Source organism: Pan troglodytes, chromosome 11 (assembly GCF_028858775.2).
Source record: "Pan troglodytes isolate AG18354 chromosome 11, NHGRI_mPanTro3-v2.0_pri, whole genome shotgun sequence".
NCBI classification, from domain to species: domain Eukaryota; kingdom Metazoa; phylum Chordata; class Mammalia; order Primates; family Hominidae; genus Pan; species Pan troglodytes.
Genome location: NC_072409.2, coordinates 39837995 through 39855068, shown reverse-complemented (window position 1 = coordinate 39855068; position 17074 = coordinate 39837995). Strand labels below are relative to the sequence as shown.

General features: G+C 44.3%; 1 protein-coding gene across 1 annotated transcript in view; it reads right to left on the bottom strand.

Annotated features, from left to right (window-relative positions):
- The window catches only part of GABBR2 (gamma-aminobutyric acid type B receptor subunit 2), a 422124-nt gene that overhangs the window by 372355 nt on the left and 32695 nt on the right, over positions 1-17074 (bottom strand). The gene's annotated exons all lie outside the window — the stretch shown is intronic.

The following is a 17074-nucleotide window of genomic DNA, read 5'->3' as shown; positions in this document are numbered from 1 at the left end:
TTTTCCACTAGGAAGCTCAGGGCCAAATTTCTTATTCACTTTTGGCAATCATGCAAGACCTTTTGCATATATTTCTCTGTACTCACTTCATTCCTGTCTTCATTTTACAGTTCTCCCTTTTGCATATTTTACAATTTTCCAGCTGAGCTATTTATTTTAAAGCACTGTACTGGAAATGTTTATACATCTTTTTTGTTTGTTTTACATTGTTAACATTGTTTTATTCACTGGAGAAAATCAGACGATACAGATCAGGGGTCAGCAAATGTTTTCTGTAAAGGTCCAGATAGTAAATATTTTAGTCTTTGAAGACCATATAGTCACAGTCCCATATTATTTCTTCTTTTTTTTTTAAACAACCTTTTTTTCTTTTCTTTTCTTTTCTTTTTTTTTTTTTTTTGACTGAGTCTTGCTCTATTGCCCAGGCTGGAGTGCAGTGGCACGATCTCAGCTCACTGCAATCTCTGCCTCCCGGGTTCAAGCAATTCTCCTGCCTCAGCCTCCCAAGTAGCTGGGATTACAGGCACCCACCACCACGCCCAGCTAACTTTTGTATTTTTAGTAGACATGGGGTTTGACCATGTTGGCCAGGCTGGTCTTGAACTCCTGACCTCAAGTGTTCCGCCCACCTCGGTCTCCCAAAGTGTTGGGATTACAGGTGTGAGCCACCGCACCCAGCCTAAACAACCGTTTTAAAAACGTATGAACCATTTTTAGCTTGCAGGCTTAAAAAAAAAAAATGATGCTGTAGTTTGCTGTCCTGTGATATGGATTAGAAACTACATTAAACTGTTACTTGCCAGAAATAACCACTATTAAAATTATGGTACATATCCTTTAAGACATTTTATATGCATATTTTAAATGAAATCTGCATTATATTATACACACTAATTTTTGGCCTTTTTCATCTAACAATAATTCCCTCATATTTTTCTATGTCAAAACTGGATACAGAAAACACTGTATAAATATTGCACAGCTATATCAATATTTATTCAATCAATTCTTTCTCCTCGAACATTTAGGATGTTTCCACTTTTCACTATAATAGATAATACTTCCACCATTACCTTAGGATAAAGTCCTAGAAATGAATTTTCTAGATCAGAGAAGATACAGGTTTTAAAGTTCTTTGATAAATATTCTCAGATCACCCTCCAGAAAAGTTATATCAATTTACACAACACTTCCACCAGTATGAAAATACATATTTCCTTAATCTTCATCAATAATGGGAATTACCATTTTTTGCTTTTACCAACCTGAGAGTAAAAGCGTATCCTACTGCATTAATTTTAATTCAATTGATAGCTAGCACACATATTTGTGACTAAGTTCCACATTTTTAACTGCCTTTATTGGCCAATTGTATTTATTCTTTGGTGAGTTTCCTACGGAGTCTGAGTTAGTTTCCTATTGCTACTATAACAAATCACCACAAAGTTATCAGCTTAAAACAACACAAATGTACTATTTTATCATTCTGGAAATCAGAAATCCAAAATGAGTCTTACAGGGCTAAAGTCAAGGTTTTGGCAGGGCTGGTTCCTTCTGGAGGCTCTGAGAGGAAGCTCCTTGCCTTTTTCAGCTTCTAGAGGCCACCTGTATTTTTTGACTCATGGTCCCTTTCTTTCCTCACTCAAACTTCCTGGTTCTATGCCCATGTCTCCTACTACTCACTCTGACCTCCTGCCTCATTCTTATAAGAACCCTTGTGATTACCTGGGGCCTACCTGGATGATCCAGGATAATATCCCCATCTCAAGATTCTTTTTTTGTTTGAAATGGAGTCTCGCTCTGTTGCCTAGGCTGGAGTGCAATGGCACAATCTCGGCTCACTGCAACCTCCTCCTCCTGGGTTCAAGCAATTCTCCTGCTTCAGCCTCCTGAGTAGCTGGGACTACAGGCATGTGCCATTACACCCAGATATTTCTTTTTGTGTTTTTAGTAGAGATGGGGTTTCGCCATTTGGCCAGGCTGGTCTCGAACTCCTGACCTCAAGTGATCCACTCACCTCCGCCTCCCATAGTGCTAGGATTACAAGAGTGAGCCACTGCACCCAGCTGCAAGATTCTTAACTCATTACATCTTCAAACTCCCTTTTGCCATGGAAGGCAACATTCACAGGATCCAAGAATGAGGATGTGGACATCTTGAGGCAAGGCATTATTAAGCCTACATTGTGGGCCCTTTGCGCCTCGTTCCTTGGAGTGTTCATCTCTTTCTTATTTTTCCTTCTGTGTATTGAGACGTGTTGACTTTTCCCCCACCCCCCCGATATGGAGTCTCACTCTGTTGCCCAGGCTGGAGTGCAATGGCACAATCTTGGCTCACTGCAACCTCCACTTCCCAGTTTCAAGTGATTCTCCTGCCTCACCCTCCTGAGTAGCTGGGATTACAGGCACATGCCACCATGCCCAGGTAATTTTTGTATTTTTAGTAGAGGCAGGGTTTCACCATGTTGGCCAGGCTGGTCTTAAACTCCTGACCTCAGGTGATCCACCTGCCTCGGCCTCCCAAAGTGCTGGGATTACAGGCGTGAGCCACCGTGCCTGGCCTGTGATGACTATGTTAGTGGATGCTGCGGACCACTGCCCAAATCATCCATTTTGGACCACAGCACTCATTTTCCCAGCTGCTAGGTGGCTCACAAGTGAGTCTCTCCAGAAATTGCCTTGGCCTGAAGGGAGCTGTTCTGGTCTAGGTTAGGCCCCGTCCCTCAGAGCAGCCCGCATCCAGTGTGGGAATACAAAAGCCTGATCCCTTGCCTTGATTCAGGCAGCTCCAGAGCTCCCTGGAGAATTGGTCGAAGCTCCTATTGCAACCACATCGCAGCTCAACTTCTCCCGCTTCAGTTCAACTTCTGCTCCACTTCAACTCTTCCCCCTTCCAGTCCTGCTTCCCACACTCTTACAGGTGTTATTCCTAACAGCACTTGCCAAAGAAAAGTTCCTACATACAAATCTTAGAATCTCAGTTTCCCAGGGAATCCAACCTAAGGAACTGGCTTCAGAAATCGTTTTCAGAGCAAAATCTAATATGAGATTTTGGAGCTGGCAGTGAGAACCCCACTGTTGGTGGTAGGTGGGACACTCATAGCCTGTGGCATGCTGAAGCAGTGAAATTGTTCAAACTTTCACCATGGCCAGCTGGAATGGAAGACGGGTAGGGCACTATCACAGGCTTTTGAGAGGTTTGAGTGAAGCAATGATCATAAGGAACTTGGAATCAGATGGCTGTTGCTGGGTACAATCAATGTGCTGGGGAAAGATGAAGAGAGGCTGAGAATGATTAATCACCAATTTCAGAGGAGTGTGAAAATCGAAGACACTTCTTAGTAGCATATAAAGAAACTCACATCTCATGTAGATGAAGGGCAGAAAAAGCTGAGGACCCCAGGAGTTATTTAAAAGGGGAGCAGGGCTCCAGAGAAGGGTAAATTTCCAACCCTGACAAATCTGCTATGCTGAAATCAGGGCTCTAATTGGGGAACAGGGCCTGAGACTTGGAATGGAGACACCAGGTCAATTTACCTGAAGACCCTGCTCTCCAGATTCTCCTGAATCCCCAGGCCTGCAGTACTGACCCACTCCTCCCTAACACAGGCTAGGGTGTCACCTTGCTTAAAGATGATCCAAAGATGCTATCCTATGTGCCCACCCCAGGCACGTGTATCCCCCCATCTCTTCCTGACCACCAGGCCAAAAACTAGAGTCAAATCACAACACAGCCAGACATGGAAGCCCAGACAAGGTAACACACACCAGAGCTGTGCGACCCAGACAGCATGTCCCACAGGAGCCAAGAGGTGATATGTGGGACTGAATTGTGAGAGTGGTGGCTCATGAGGGAATGGAGCATCAGGTTGATTAAGGATGGGTTGATCATGATGAGAGGACCCTCCCATGATACAGAATATAATGCCCTAGTAAGTATCCTGAGACAAGGAGTTAACACAATGGCTCTTACAAGCCTGGCCTACGCTAAGTGAAGTAGAAATGCCAGAACTGTCATCAAGACAGTGGAGGGAGAAATCACAAAGCTCATGGAAGTAAGCTCACTAGAGAGGAAATTTAACCAAGGCCAGGAGACCATGCGGGGACAGGCAGGGGTGGGGTGGGGTGGGGTGGAGCAGAGGGTACTAGAGGAAAGGCACAGGGTCATGGAGATATTCAGTGCTGGCTCTTCTCTGCAGACCGGGGATGATGGCAGAAAACTCTGTTACAGAACTGGTCTACCTGATAGCAATCGGCATGACAGAATCCCAAATACTAAGAGGCCAGACAGCAGCACTTCACTGTCAAAAGCAAGGTGGGTGCAACTGTCATAATTAGCGGCAAGGTCAGAATAGCAGTCAGGGGCCTGGTCCACAGAGATCTAGGAAGACGGTTAACAGAATGGTGTTCCTCGGGGAAAGATAGATGGGCAGCCAACAAAGGTATTCCTTCATTTATGGAGCCAAAAACTGAAAAATCAAAAATGAATGATCAGGAGGCTGAAAGCAGCTGCCCCACTAAAAAAAAAAAAAAAAAAAAAAAAAAAAAAAAAAAAAAAAAAAAAAAAAAAAAAAATTATGATCCCTTGCCCAGTTTATGGACCTGAGACATTTTGCAGACCTGAAAGCCTCCGTCTGAAGGAAGGCCTAGGTTCCCATGAGGAAAGACCCTGTAACATCATCACAACAAATATATATAATAATGACTCCCTCTTTCTCCAGAGGGACATCCCAAATTTATACAAGTAACCATAAACTGGGGAAAGAGAAATACCCAGACATTTTGAGGATTGTTAAATACACAGTCTGAGTTGATACTGTACCCAGGGACACAAACATGGCCACCTTGTTAGAATAGAATTATACTAGGGATAGCTAAGAAAAGGCATCCCGGCCCAGGTCCAGATCATAATGAGTCTACTAGGTCCACAGACCCACCCAGTGGTATGTCCCTCTTGTCAAATGTGTGATTGGAAAGGCCATGTCTGGGCGTCGGCAGGATCCCCACACTGGTTCTCTTGTCTATAGAGTAAGAGCCATCAGAGTTGAGCAAGGCCGAGCAGAAGCTTCTGAAACTGTTTCTCCCACTTTCCTAGCCAAAATATTATGTCAAAAACAGTACGGCATCCTGCTGGGGGTGGGAAGAGAACGGCACAAAGACCTAAGAATAAACGGCTAGTGATCCCCATTGTATTCCCATTTAATCCACCAGCCTAGCCTCTTCAAAAACCGGATGGATCCTGGTGGATGACAGTGGACCACTGCAAAGTCATCCAAGTAGCACCTCAATTACACTGCTCTCCCAGAGCACTAGCTTTGCTAGATCAGATTAACGCAGACTCAGGTACATGATATGTGGCCACCAAGTTGGCAAATCCATTATTTTCTATTCAATGGGGAAGAAAAATCAGAAGCTGTTTGCATTTACATAGAACTAATGGCAGGATACATTTATGGTTTTTGTTCAGTGCTATGTTAATCCTCCCACTCTCAGTAACAGTCTGAAGGGCCTCTGGACATTGTGCAGGACACCATATTGATCTTTTATCTCAAAAGACCAATCTCGTTCACTGGGCCAGCTGAGCAAGAGAGGCAAGTATGCTGGACACTGAGTCAGATACATGTACCCAGAGGGAACTAGACAAACCCTCCAAAGATTCAGGTGCCTACCACATCAGGGAAGTATTTAGGGATCCAGAAGTCTGAGATATTCTCGCCAAAGGAAAGAACTAATTATTGGGCCAGGTGCAGTGACTCAAGCTTGTAGTCCCAGCACTTTGGGAGGCTGAGGTGGGAGGATCGCTTGAGCCCAGGAGTTTGAGACCAGACTGGGCAACACAGTGAGACCCCCATCTCTGCAAAATGAAATTTTAAAAAATTAGCCAGGCATGGTGGCGTGTACCTGTAGTCCCAGCTACTCAGGAGGCTGAGGTGGGAGGACCACTTGAGCCTCAGAGTTCAAGACCAGACTAGGCAACAGAATGAGACTCTGTTTCTACATAAAATTTTTAAAAATTAGCCCAGTGTGGTGGCATGCACCTGTTGTATTAGCTACTCAGGAGGCTGAGATAGGAGGATCGCTTGAGCCTGGGAGGTCCAGGCTGCAGTGAACCATGATCGTTCCACTGCACTTCAGCCTCGTTGACAGAGTGAGTCAGTCTCTCTCTCTCAATCTCTCTCTCTCTCTCTCTCTCGCTCAACAAAAAAAGAAAAGAGAACTAACTATTGCATCTTGCACCTCCCAACACTAAGAAGACCTCTTCAGGTTCCCAAAGCAGCATATTTCATACTTGGGAATACTGTTCTGACCCATTTACTGATTGACACAGAAAGCTGCCAGCTTGGTGTAGATCCCAGGGCAGAAAAGGTCTTTGCATTAGGTCCAGGCTGCAGCACAAGCAGCCCTAACAATTCAGCCATATGACCCAGCAGACCCTATAGTACTAGAGGAATCTGGTGGGAAAAAAACACCATGTGGAGTTTGTGTCAAGCCTGAATAGGACAATCACAACACAGACCCTAGGGTTCTGGAGCAAGGCCATGCCATCTGCAGCAGAGAACTAGATGCTGCTTGAAAGGCAGCACTTAATGTGCTTCTGAGCCCTGGAGGAGATGAAGTGTGGACTCCCACTCACCAGGGCGGATCTAACTTCTCACATTGCTGAACGTCCAACCTGCCAGCAACAAAGACCAGAGCTGAGTTCCCATATGACACCAACCCTCGAGGGATGCGACCAGCCACTTGGAGACAAGTTGATTACATTTGAACATCTTCAACCCCAGAAAGGAAGTGCTTTATCTTGACTGTAATCTACACCTATTCTGGTATGGTTTACCTGTCCTGCCCAAAGAGCCTTAGCCAGCACCACTGTCTGTCTGGGGTTTACAGAGCGTTTGATCCACTAACGCAGATCCTACATAACATCACCTCAAACCAAGGAAACTGCATGACAGCAAAGGAAAGGTAGCAGTGGTCACATGACTATGGAGCCTCTCACAGACCAAATCACTCAGAAGCAACCAGCCTGATGGAGCAATGGAATGGCCTTCTGAAGGCTCAGGTGAGGGGGCCAGCCTGGAGATGATCCCCTGCAGGACAGGGTACCATGTTCCAGGAAGGAACCTAACGAACCCAAAGGAACAATCTAAATGAACGATCATTACATGGTGCTGTGGCCCAACAGGTAGAATACATGGGTCTGGGAACCAAGGGCTACAGGTCGGAATGGCTCCACTCAGGATCACTCCCAGTGACCCACTTGGAGAATTCATGCTTCTCATCCTTGCAGCTTTAGGTTATGGTAGGTCTAGAGACATTGCCCCCAAAAGAACTTACTGTCATCATGGAACTATTTTATGCCTGCACTGTCCAATGCACAAATTGCCTGTGGGTACTAAGCACTTGAAATGTGGTTAGTATGAGTGGATAACTGAATTTTTATTTGTTTTTTCATAGATGGGGTCTTGCTATGCTGCCCGGACTGGTCAGACCTCAAGTGATCCTCTGGCCTCAGCCTCCCAAGTAGCTGGGATTACAGGCATGAGCCACTGTGTCTGGCTTATTTTATTTAAATTTAAGTAGTTACTCATGGCTAGTAGCTACTATATTGGACAGCACAGGTCTAGAGGGCCTGAGCAACAGAGAGGGAAGGCTTTCCATGTGAGACAATGGTAAAAGTACCATTAATCTTTCAGCTACAGAGACCACCTGGTTACTTCAGGCCCCTTGTGCCAAGAACCCAGCAGACCAGAAGAGGAGCCACTGCCCTGGTAGGGGTAACTGATCCTGGTCATCAAGAGGGGCAGGGCTGCTCTTAGGTGATGGGGGCCTGGAAGAGTGCGTTTGGTGCCCAGGTGATCCACTGGGATAGTGCTCCGTGGTCCTTTGCCCAATTTTGACAAGTAAATAGACAGTGCAGCAGTCATGGTCTGACAAGAACACAAGAACACAGGACCAGGGGCTCAGGGTCCTCAGGAATGAGGGTCTGGCTCAGCCCACCCAGTAAGCCACTTAAATCAGCAGAGATGCTGGGGAATATAGAACAGAGAGCAAAGGGGAGATGATGGGTCTCAGCTGTTTCCCAAAGCCCACTGTAGCAGTGGGGGTTGTAGTTTGTCCCTCTAACTTCCTTTTGTAAGCTTCCTAGGAAAACAAACCATAGAATTCTAGGGAAGACATGCCAGAGGGGTGAACTTACTAAACAGAGAAAGTGAATGCCAGCAGCAGGAGCACTGGGTGGGGTGGGGCTGCCATCCACTGTCCAGGTCCTCCCTTCCCCTTCGGGAGCTGGGCACCGCTCCCCCAGCTGCAGGGAGTGCTGGCTGCTGACCAGAAGCCACCCTCGGCCAAGTGAGCTGCGTTACCCACATTTATGTCCCCTCCCCAGGGGCAGCCCACATCCAGCAACTATTTGACATAGGGGTAGGAAGACCCAACACCCTTGCCTTGATTTGGGACAAATCTGAAGGGCTCTCCCAGCTTCAGGGCTCCCTGCGGCATCAGCTGAGGCCTCTGCTGCAACTGTGTGCTGTGTGGCAGTTCAATCTCTCTGTGCCCAATCCTGCTTCCCTCTCTCCCTTACAGGTACTGTTCTGAAGAATAGCCCTGCAACATAAAGCTCCTGCACACACATCTGTTTGGAGCCAGTTTCCCGAGAAATCTGACCTGTGTTGTAAATATCTGCCTTGGTTATTGTTTATAGATATAGTGGATACTGTGGGGTTCCACCTCAATCCCTTTTGCTGGGCTGATATGCCTGTCCCCCCAGCTGCTAGGAATATCAGCTGCTGACAGCGAACAACTGAGTCCTTTACTGGAACTTGCCCTCAGTGTCAGGGAGCTGCCTCATCCCACGGGGCAGCCCAGGGCCAGTGACTGGCCGACGCAGGAAAACAAAGGCCCAGTCCCACTGCCTCAATTTGGGACCGCCCTGAAGGGCCATTACAGCTCCAGGGCTCTCCCTGGGATCAGCAACAGCCTCAGTTGAAACCACAGTGGTGGTCCATCTCTGCCTCTGCCCCCTCCCTCCTACCGTCCGTCCTCTTTTGGCCACAGTCGACTTTCCCATACACTCCCCAATAAAACTTTTGCAGGCAATTCTCCATCTCAGAGTCTTTTTCCTGGGATCCCAACTTAACATAACAGTGGCTTTGATTTTCAGACATTTTAAAATTTTGTATTCAAATTTACCAGTCTTTGTTTTTGTGGCTGCTGCCCCTTGGTATCATGCTTAGCAAGCCCTGCAGCGTCCAATGGTTATATCAGTAGCCACTTCTACTATTTTATGGGTTTTTTTTCACACTGAAATATTAAAGCTAGAAATGATTTTGCTGTAAAGATTGGAGGTTGGGGAGTAGAAAGCTAACATTTTAACTTTCTTAATTCCTTTTTTATTGTGGCAAAATACACATAACATAAAATTGACCATTTTAGCCATTTTGAAATGTACAGTTCAGCAGCTTTAAGTAAATTTACATTGTTGTACAACCACCACCACCATCCATCTCTACAACTTTTTCATCACCCCCAACTAAGGCTCTATACCCATTAAACACTGACTCCCAATTCTCCCTCCTTCTCTGCAGCCCCTAACAACCACCATTCTATTTTCTAAGAATTGGTCTTCTCCAGGAACTGCACATAATTGGAATCATAGAATATTTGTCTTTTTCTGTCTTCTGTATTACACTTAGCAGTATGTCCTCAAGCCTCATCCATGTTGTAGCATATGTCTGAATTTCCTTCCTCTTTCAGGATAAATTATATTCCATTTTGTGTGTGTGTGTGTGTGTGTGTACACTAAATTTTGTTTATCCTTTCATCTGTCAATGAACACTTAGGTTGAGTCCCCTTTCAGCTATTGTGAATAATGCTGCTATGAACATTGGTGTACAGATATCTGTTTGAGTCCCTGCTTTGAATTATTTTGAGTGTCCTTCCAGAAGTGGAATTACTGGATTAAATGGTAATTCTATGTTTAATTTTTTGAGGAACTGCCATATTGTTTTCCATGGTGGCTGTACCATTTTACCACCAGCAATGCAGAAAGGTCCATTTTCTTCACATCCTCACCAATACTTGTCATTTTGTTTGCTTCTGTGGTGTTTTTTTGTTTTTTAATAAAAGCCATCGTAATGGGTGTAAAGCGGTGACTCGTGGTTTTGATTCGCATTTCCCTAAAGGTTGGTGACCTTGACCATTTTTGCACGGGCTTAATGGCCATTCGTTTATCTTCTTTGGAGAAATGTCTATGCAAGTCCTTTGGTCATTTTAATTAGGTTGTTCTAACATTTAAACTTTTTAAATGTAACCAGTCATCCTCAATACCTTTTGTTGATAAATTCAGTTCTTCTCAATCATTTCACATTCTAATTTATTATATATTAAATTATTGTATTTATTCAGGCACGCTTCTAGAGTTTCTATTCTGTTCCACTGACTGGCTATCTCTTTTTGGTTTTGGAGCACAATGTTTTAATTAACATAGCTTTATAAGTCATCCTATTAGCTGTTGTTTTGTTTTACTTTATGTTGCTTCAAATCATTTTAGGAAAATGGCAGAACATTAATACCGTAAGTCTTAAGACCTAGGATGTTATTGATTCATCATTCCACAAATACATGTGGAGGACTATTGCTGGGATTGAGGATGCAGAACAGACTAGGGGCAGGGGCTGGGGGCTGGCACAGTTAATAGGGCATGTACATGCAGGAAACCAGAAGCACACATCATGAGGAATCTAGTCCAAGGAGTCAGGAAAGGCCTCCTTGAGAAGGTACTGTTTGAGCTCGAATCTTAACAAGGTAGAACCAAGAGAACGCAACCAGGAGAACGAAGCAAGCGACCAGGGCGGGGGTGGGAGGATGCAGCCAGGCAAAGGGCAGAATGCCAGCAAGCCACGTGTGCAGTCTCCAGCTGAGATGGGACTAGTGGAGGATGAGGGCCAGGCAGAAGGGCCAGCCGAAGGACTGTGGACTTTCTGCTAGGAACAGTAGGCCATGGAAAGCTTTTAAAAAATAAACAGGTTTATTGAGATATAATTCACATATACAAATTACCCCCTTCAAAGTGTACAATTCAATGCTTTCTAGTATATTCACACATATGCACAATCACCACAGTCAATTATAGAACATTTTCATCACCTCAAAAAAAAAAAAAACCCAAATACTATGTAACATCCATTATAATGGCCACTACCAAAAAAGTCCAGAAAATAACAAGTGTTGATGAGGACATAGAGAAATTGGAACCTTTGGGCACTGTTGGTGGGAATGTAAAATGATACAGATGCTATGGAAAACAATATGGCGGTTCCCCCCTAAAAATTATCATATGGTCCAGCAATTCTACCTCTACGTATATACCCGCAAGAATGGAAAGCAAGATTCCAAACAGAAATTTGTGTGTTCATGTTCATAGCAGCATTATTCAGAATAGCTGAAATGTGGAAGCAGCTCACATGTCTGTCAACAGATGAGTGAATAGCAAAATGGAGTGTATACATACAAGAGAATATTATTCAGCTTAAAAAGGAAAGAAATTCTGACATATGCTACAACATGGATGAAACTGGAGGACATTGTATTAAATGAAAGAAGTCAGTCACAAAAAGACAAATAGTGTATGATTCTACTCATCTGAGGTACCTGGAGTAGTCAATATTGTAGAGACAGAAAGTAGAATGGTGGTTGCCAAGGCTAGAGGGTGGGAAGAATGGTGAGTTATGGTTTAATGGATACAGAGTTCAGTTTTACAATATGGAAAGAGTTATGGACATGGGTGGTGGTGATGACTGTACAACATTATGAATGTATTTAATACCACTGAACTGTACATACACTTAAAATGGCTAAGAAGGTAAGTTTGAGGTTATGTGTATTTTACCATGATTAAAAAAATGGAAAATGCAACCTAAATATACCCAGACCTATTTTTTAAAAGACACCAATAAACAGACATCATCTTGCTTTCATTAAAAAGAAAAACAGGAAAATAATCCCATACCTTTAGCAACCACTGCCACCCCCCCGCCCCACTTCCCGATCTCTGCCAATCTCTAAGCAACTACTAATCTACTTACTGTCTATGTATTTGCCTATTCTGGACATTTCACACGAATGGAATCCCACAGGATCTTATGTGACTGGCTTCTTCTTTCACTTAATGTTTTTAAGGCCCATCCATGTCATAGCATGCATCAGTACTCCATTCCTTTTTATGGGCAAGCAGTAATCTATTTTATAGATCTACCACATTTTGTTTGTCCATTCATCAGTTAATGGACATTTAGATTCTTTCCACCTTATTGGCTATTCTAAATAATGCTGCTATGAACATGAATGTACAAGTGTTTAGGTAGACATATGCTTTCATTTCTCTTGGGTACATACCTAGGAGTGGAACTGCTGGGTCATATGGTGACTCTATGTTTAATCATTTAAGCGACTGCCAGACTGTTTTCCAAAGACCATTTACATTCCCACATGGAATGAACAACGGTTCCAGTCTCTCTACATCCTCACCAGCACTTGTTATTATCTGACTTTGGATTTTAGCCATCCTAGTGGGTGTGAAGTGACATGTCATGTGGTTTTGATCTGCATTTGCCTGATCAAGGAAGGCTTTTAAATGGGGGCCCAATACAATCAGACTTTTGAACAGTTCACTCTGTATAAAGAATTTGAGGACAGCAAGAAGTCCATGAGGTCATGGTTAAGAGGCCACCGCTGCTGTCTCGAGATGATGGTAGCTTGGACTATGATGAAAGAGATGGTAAAAAGCAGAGAGTTGGAGAACTAGCAGATAAAACCTACAAGGTCTGGAGATCACTGGGTGGGGGCATGAAGGAGGTATCAAAGGTTTCTTGTTTGTAGAACTGGGTGGATGATGGTGCTCTCACCAAGAGAACCCAGAAATATAATTTTTAATTGTGATGAAAAAATACATAATATAAAATTTACCATCTTAACCTTTTTAAAATACACAGTTCAGTAGTGTTATGCATATTCGCAATGTTGTGCAACCAATTTCCAGAACTTTTTGTCTTTGCAAAACTGAAACTTTATACCCTTAAAAAAACAACTCCCTATTTCCCCTCTCCCCAGCCCTGGCGACCACCATTCCACTTCCCATCTCTGTGAATGTGACTACTCAGGATATCTCATATAAGTGAAGTCAGACAGTATTTGTCTTTTTGTAACTGGCTCATTTCACTTAGCATGATATCCTCAAGGTTCATCCATGTTGTAGCATGTGTCAGAACTTCCCTTTTCAGTGAGAACACAGAAATATTTTTTACTGACCAGCAAAAAGCATAGGTTTATTCAAACCACTTTCTTCTTCAATACTACACTCAAAGTTTGAATCTAAGCCTTCTTCAGATTCAGATTCTCAGGGTTCGTCTGAGTCGGTGCCTGTCTTGGCCAGATGGGCACAGCATTCTGCTGAAGCCCTGCTGTTTGTGACCCAGACTGCAAGACCTTGAACCCCTCAGCATCTTTCAAATGAACAGAATAATTCTCAGGCAAACCCAAGGATAAAGGAGATAAGGGCCTTTCATCTGAATTTCCTATTTGGTTATTTGCTATTTCACTTTTCTTTAATTAAATTATCTGCTGATGGGAACTAGACAGTTTATCTTGAAAGTCTGTCCAAAGCTTTTAATAATTTCGGGCACTTGATATTCCTTCATGACACAAAAGTTGGTCACGGCCACCTCCCTTAACTCTGAAAATTTTATGATCTATTCTGGGAGATTTGGCAATTTCAACTGCCTTTAATCATCTTGGCTGGCACATGACAGGCAATCTTCTACATTCATAATAATTGTATTACTTCATTATAGTGTCATCTTTTAAAACACATAATAAGCAATCATTTAGGAATCCAAATGTAAGTTAAAATTCAAGTGACTGTAAAGTCTCCAATGAAATAAGTGACCATAGCAACTGAGGTGGGAAATAGATGAAACCCCATGTACACGGAGATGGTGACAATGTCCACAAGAACTTATTCCTTTGTCCTCTGGCAAGATACATCCTGGTTTTAGAAACATTAAAATATCCAGGGAAGATGTGCATCTCAGAATCAAGAAGACCCGGTGCATATAGAGAGGCAAAAGGAATATAAGGTTTATGTACAGCCACGGAAAGTGCCAGCTGGCACCAAGAAAATAAAATAGCCAAATAGATAATCGCCTCGTGCAGCACTTTTTATACCAAGAATCAGAGTGCATGGTGGGGAAAATGCTACATGTGCAGAGGACAACTAATGAGGACTGAGATGAAGATCTTGAGTCATCAATAAAAGATTGAATTAAAATCACCGTATCTTAGAAGGTGGAATGTGAACAGGACTTATCTCTGAGAGGAGTAGATGAAGGGAGAAAAGTATTATACTTTATAAGTATTTTCTTGGTTTTTCTTCTACCATGAATATGTACGAGAAAACGTTTTCTAAGTTGAAAAAAAAAACAGGGAATAAAAAGATTTTAGAAAGATACACAGGATGGCCAATATCTAAAAGAAAACACTTTTGGTGTTTAAATGTGAAAACTTTAGGTCCCTGAAAATAAGCACCCGAGTACAATTGATGCCCTAAAGATCCTGAATAAAGGGGGCATAACGGAACATGGAAAGCCTTGCATAATTGCCACTATCACTGTGGTTTTCCTATAAAGCACTGTTCGACACACAAGCCCTTGTCTGACCTACGCTCACTGCTAACACTTCAGCTGCTGCCTCTGAAGGTCATGAGGAGCCCTGTTGAGGAGGAGATAAATGATAATGGTTTTTTTTAAGGGCAAAGCCTCGTTTGAGGCCCATCAGTCACTGCAAATCCTGTCCACATACCCCACATCAATCCTCTAGGGAAGGAGAAATGGTTTATAAACTTTGCTTAACAGTTAGAGACTCCCTCCTCCAGCCTTGCACAGTTCAGGCTGTGTGGTCATTTCTGTCTCCATCATCATCTAGAGAGGGAACAGGGGGTTTTTATAAACTTCCCTTGGCAGTTCTCCACTCCACTGCCCAGGATGGTGCCTGGAACACAAAAGGAGCCTAAGACAGAGTAGCTAAATGACACGGAAATCCAAGCTTCCACAGGATTCCCATGTCCAGTTGCTTGTTCTTACAAGTGACTTCACTAAATCCATCCACACAGCCCAGGAATCGCAGTGGTGTCATCAACATTACTCTGAACAAACAGATCCCACCCAATCACGAAAGCCAGGAATGCCACGTGAACATCTGGGGGTGCCATAGGATCCTTCACCTTGTCCATTTTCACTTCAAAGTGCTGGCTCCTGGTCTAGGGGCCCTGAGTGCTGGGTGCCTGGGTGGGCAGTGAGGGTTGAGGGTGGGGGAAGAGGCAGAAATAGGTAAGAAAAAAATCCCCACCGCAGGACCTTTTGTGTTCCAGGCACTGCAGGAGTCCAGTGTAGCAGAGGGCAGGGCGGCACCTGGATCTCACACACCTACAGTACAGGACTCGGGTGTGATGGATGAAAGAGGTGAGATGCCCACACAGGAGAGTCCATGACAGATGAGACAAGAAGAGAGGCTACAAGGTGGCGGCCCAGCATGGTGGGGCCAAACTGCCAGCCCTTAGCTGGGTCTCAGAGCTGAAGAGATGTCAGTACTCCTGCTGTGAACAGGGCTCATGGAGGATAAGGGAGACCCTGAGACTGGAGGGTTCAAGGCCATGGAAGAGGCTGTGCATGTGAGCCATCCACAGGGGCATTGTGGAGGGGACAGTGTGGAAGCTTCATTTCTCTCTACACCCTCTCCTCTTTCTGCCTCCCTAGGCTTCAGTGGCAGGAGTCCCAAGGACTAGTTTGGAAGGAATCCCCAAATCTTAAAGTGAAAGTTCAGCTGGCCAGGCTCTCCCTTCTCGCAAAGCTGGAAACTGAGGTTCACAGGAAGCATGTGTCTTCCCCAGGCCTCTTAGAGGGTCTAGGGAAGAGGATGGAACCTGGGAGCTCTGACTTAGAGGGAAGGGCCTTTTCTAGTTCCCACACCAGGTCAAACACATGGAGAGTGAACGCAGATATGTTTTCACCTGCCATGAAGTGGGAACCAAGTGGTGACTTCCCAGCAAGCACGGCAGGATGGCAATGGTGCTTTGGTCAGTGGCCAAAGCAGGAGCCACCATGGATGGAAGAGGCTTGAAGGAGGAGGAACCAGAGGAAGGCAGGCCAGGTGAACGGCTGTGGCAGGTGCCCTAACCACAGTGACGAGGCCTGGGCCAGTTCCATGAGCAGTGAGGCTATGAAGAAAGGCTAGGAGTGAACACCATGAGATCTGGAAACATGAAGGGAGTCAGCGGACACAGGGGAGGGCCAAGGAAAAGGAGTGGTTAGAGATGACGCCAAAGCCCTCAGCTTGTGTGAGCAGAATGAGGACAGTTTTGGAAAACTAGGAGAACAAGCCACATTTGCAGCCTCAGATAATGGGCTCAGTTTTAGCTGTGTAGGGCTATGTGTCTATTCCGAAGGTGGGAGTGGGTGAGTGGAATCCAGGAAGGATGTGAAATTAACAGTAACAAGTGTGGACAGCTAATCTGCACTAGGGGCCTCCTCTTCATTTCCCTTGCCCCAGATTGAGAGTCTATGCACTTAAAGATCAGCACTGGATATCTGCCACCTTTTGCTTTCTATAAAGAGATATTGGTTGAACCAATGAAGTTCAGGGTGGTATGGAGGAAGGCAGGCAATACCCCACCAAATGTTGCTGTATTCAACATTTCCAGAGCATCTGTGTGGCAGGCATTAAGAAGACACTCCTCTGACATCCTTTCTCCCTTTCCTTCTTTTAGTAATAAAACCTCTTCTCACCTGTAATAGATAGAACAAAGCACACCCCCCCAAATATATCCATGTCCTAATGCCAGAAACCTGTGGATATGTTACCTTGCATGGCAAAAGGGACTCTGCATATGTGACTAAGAATTTTGAGATGGGGAGATTATCCTAGACCCAGATAGGTTTGATGTAATCACAAGGGTTCTTATAAGTGGGAGGCTAGAAATCAGAGTGAATAGCAAGAGATGTGACAACAGAATCAAGAAGCTTGAG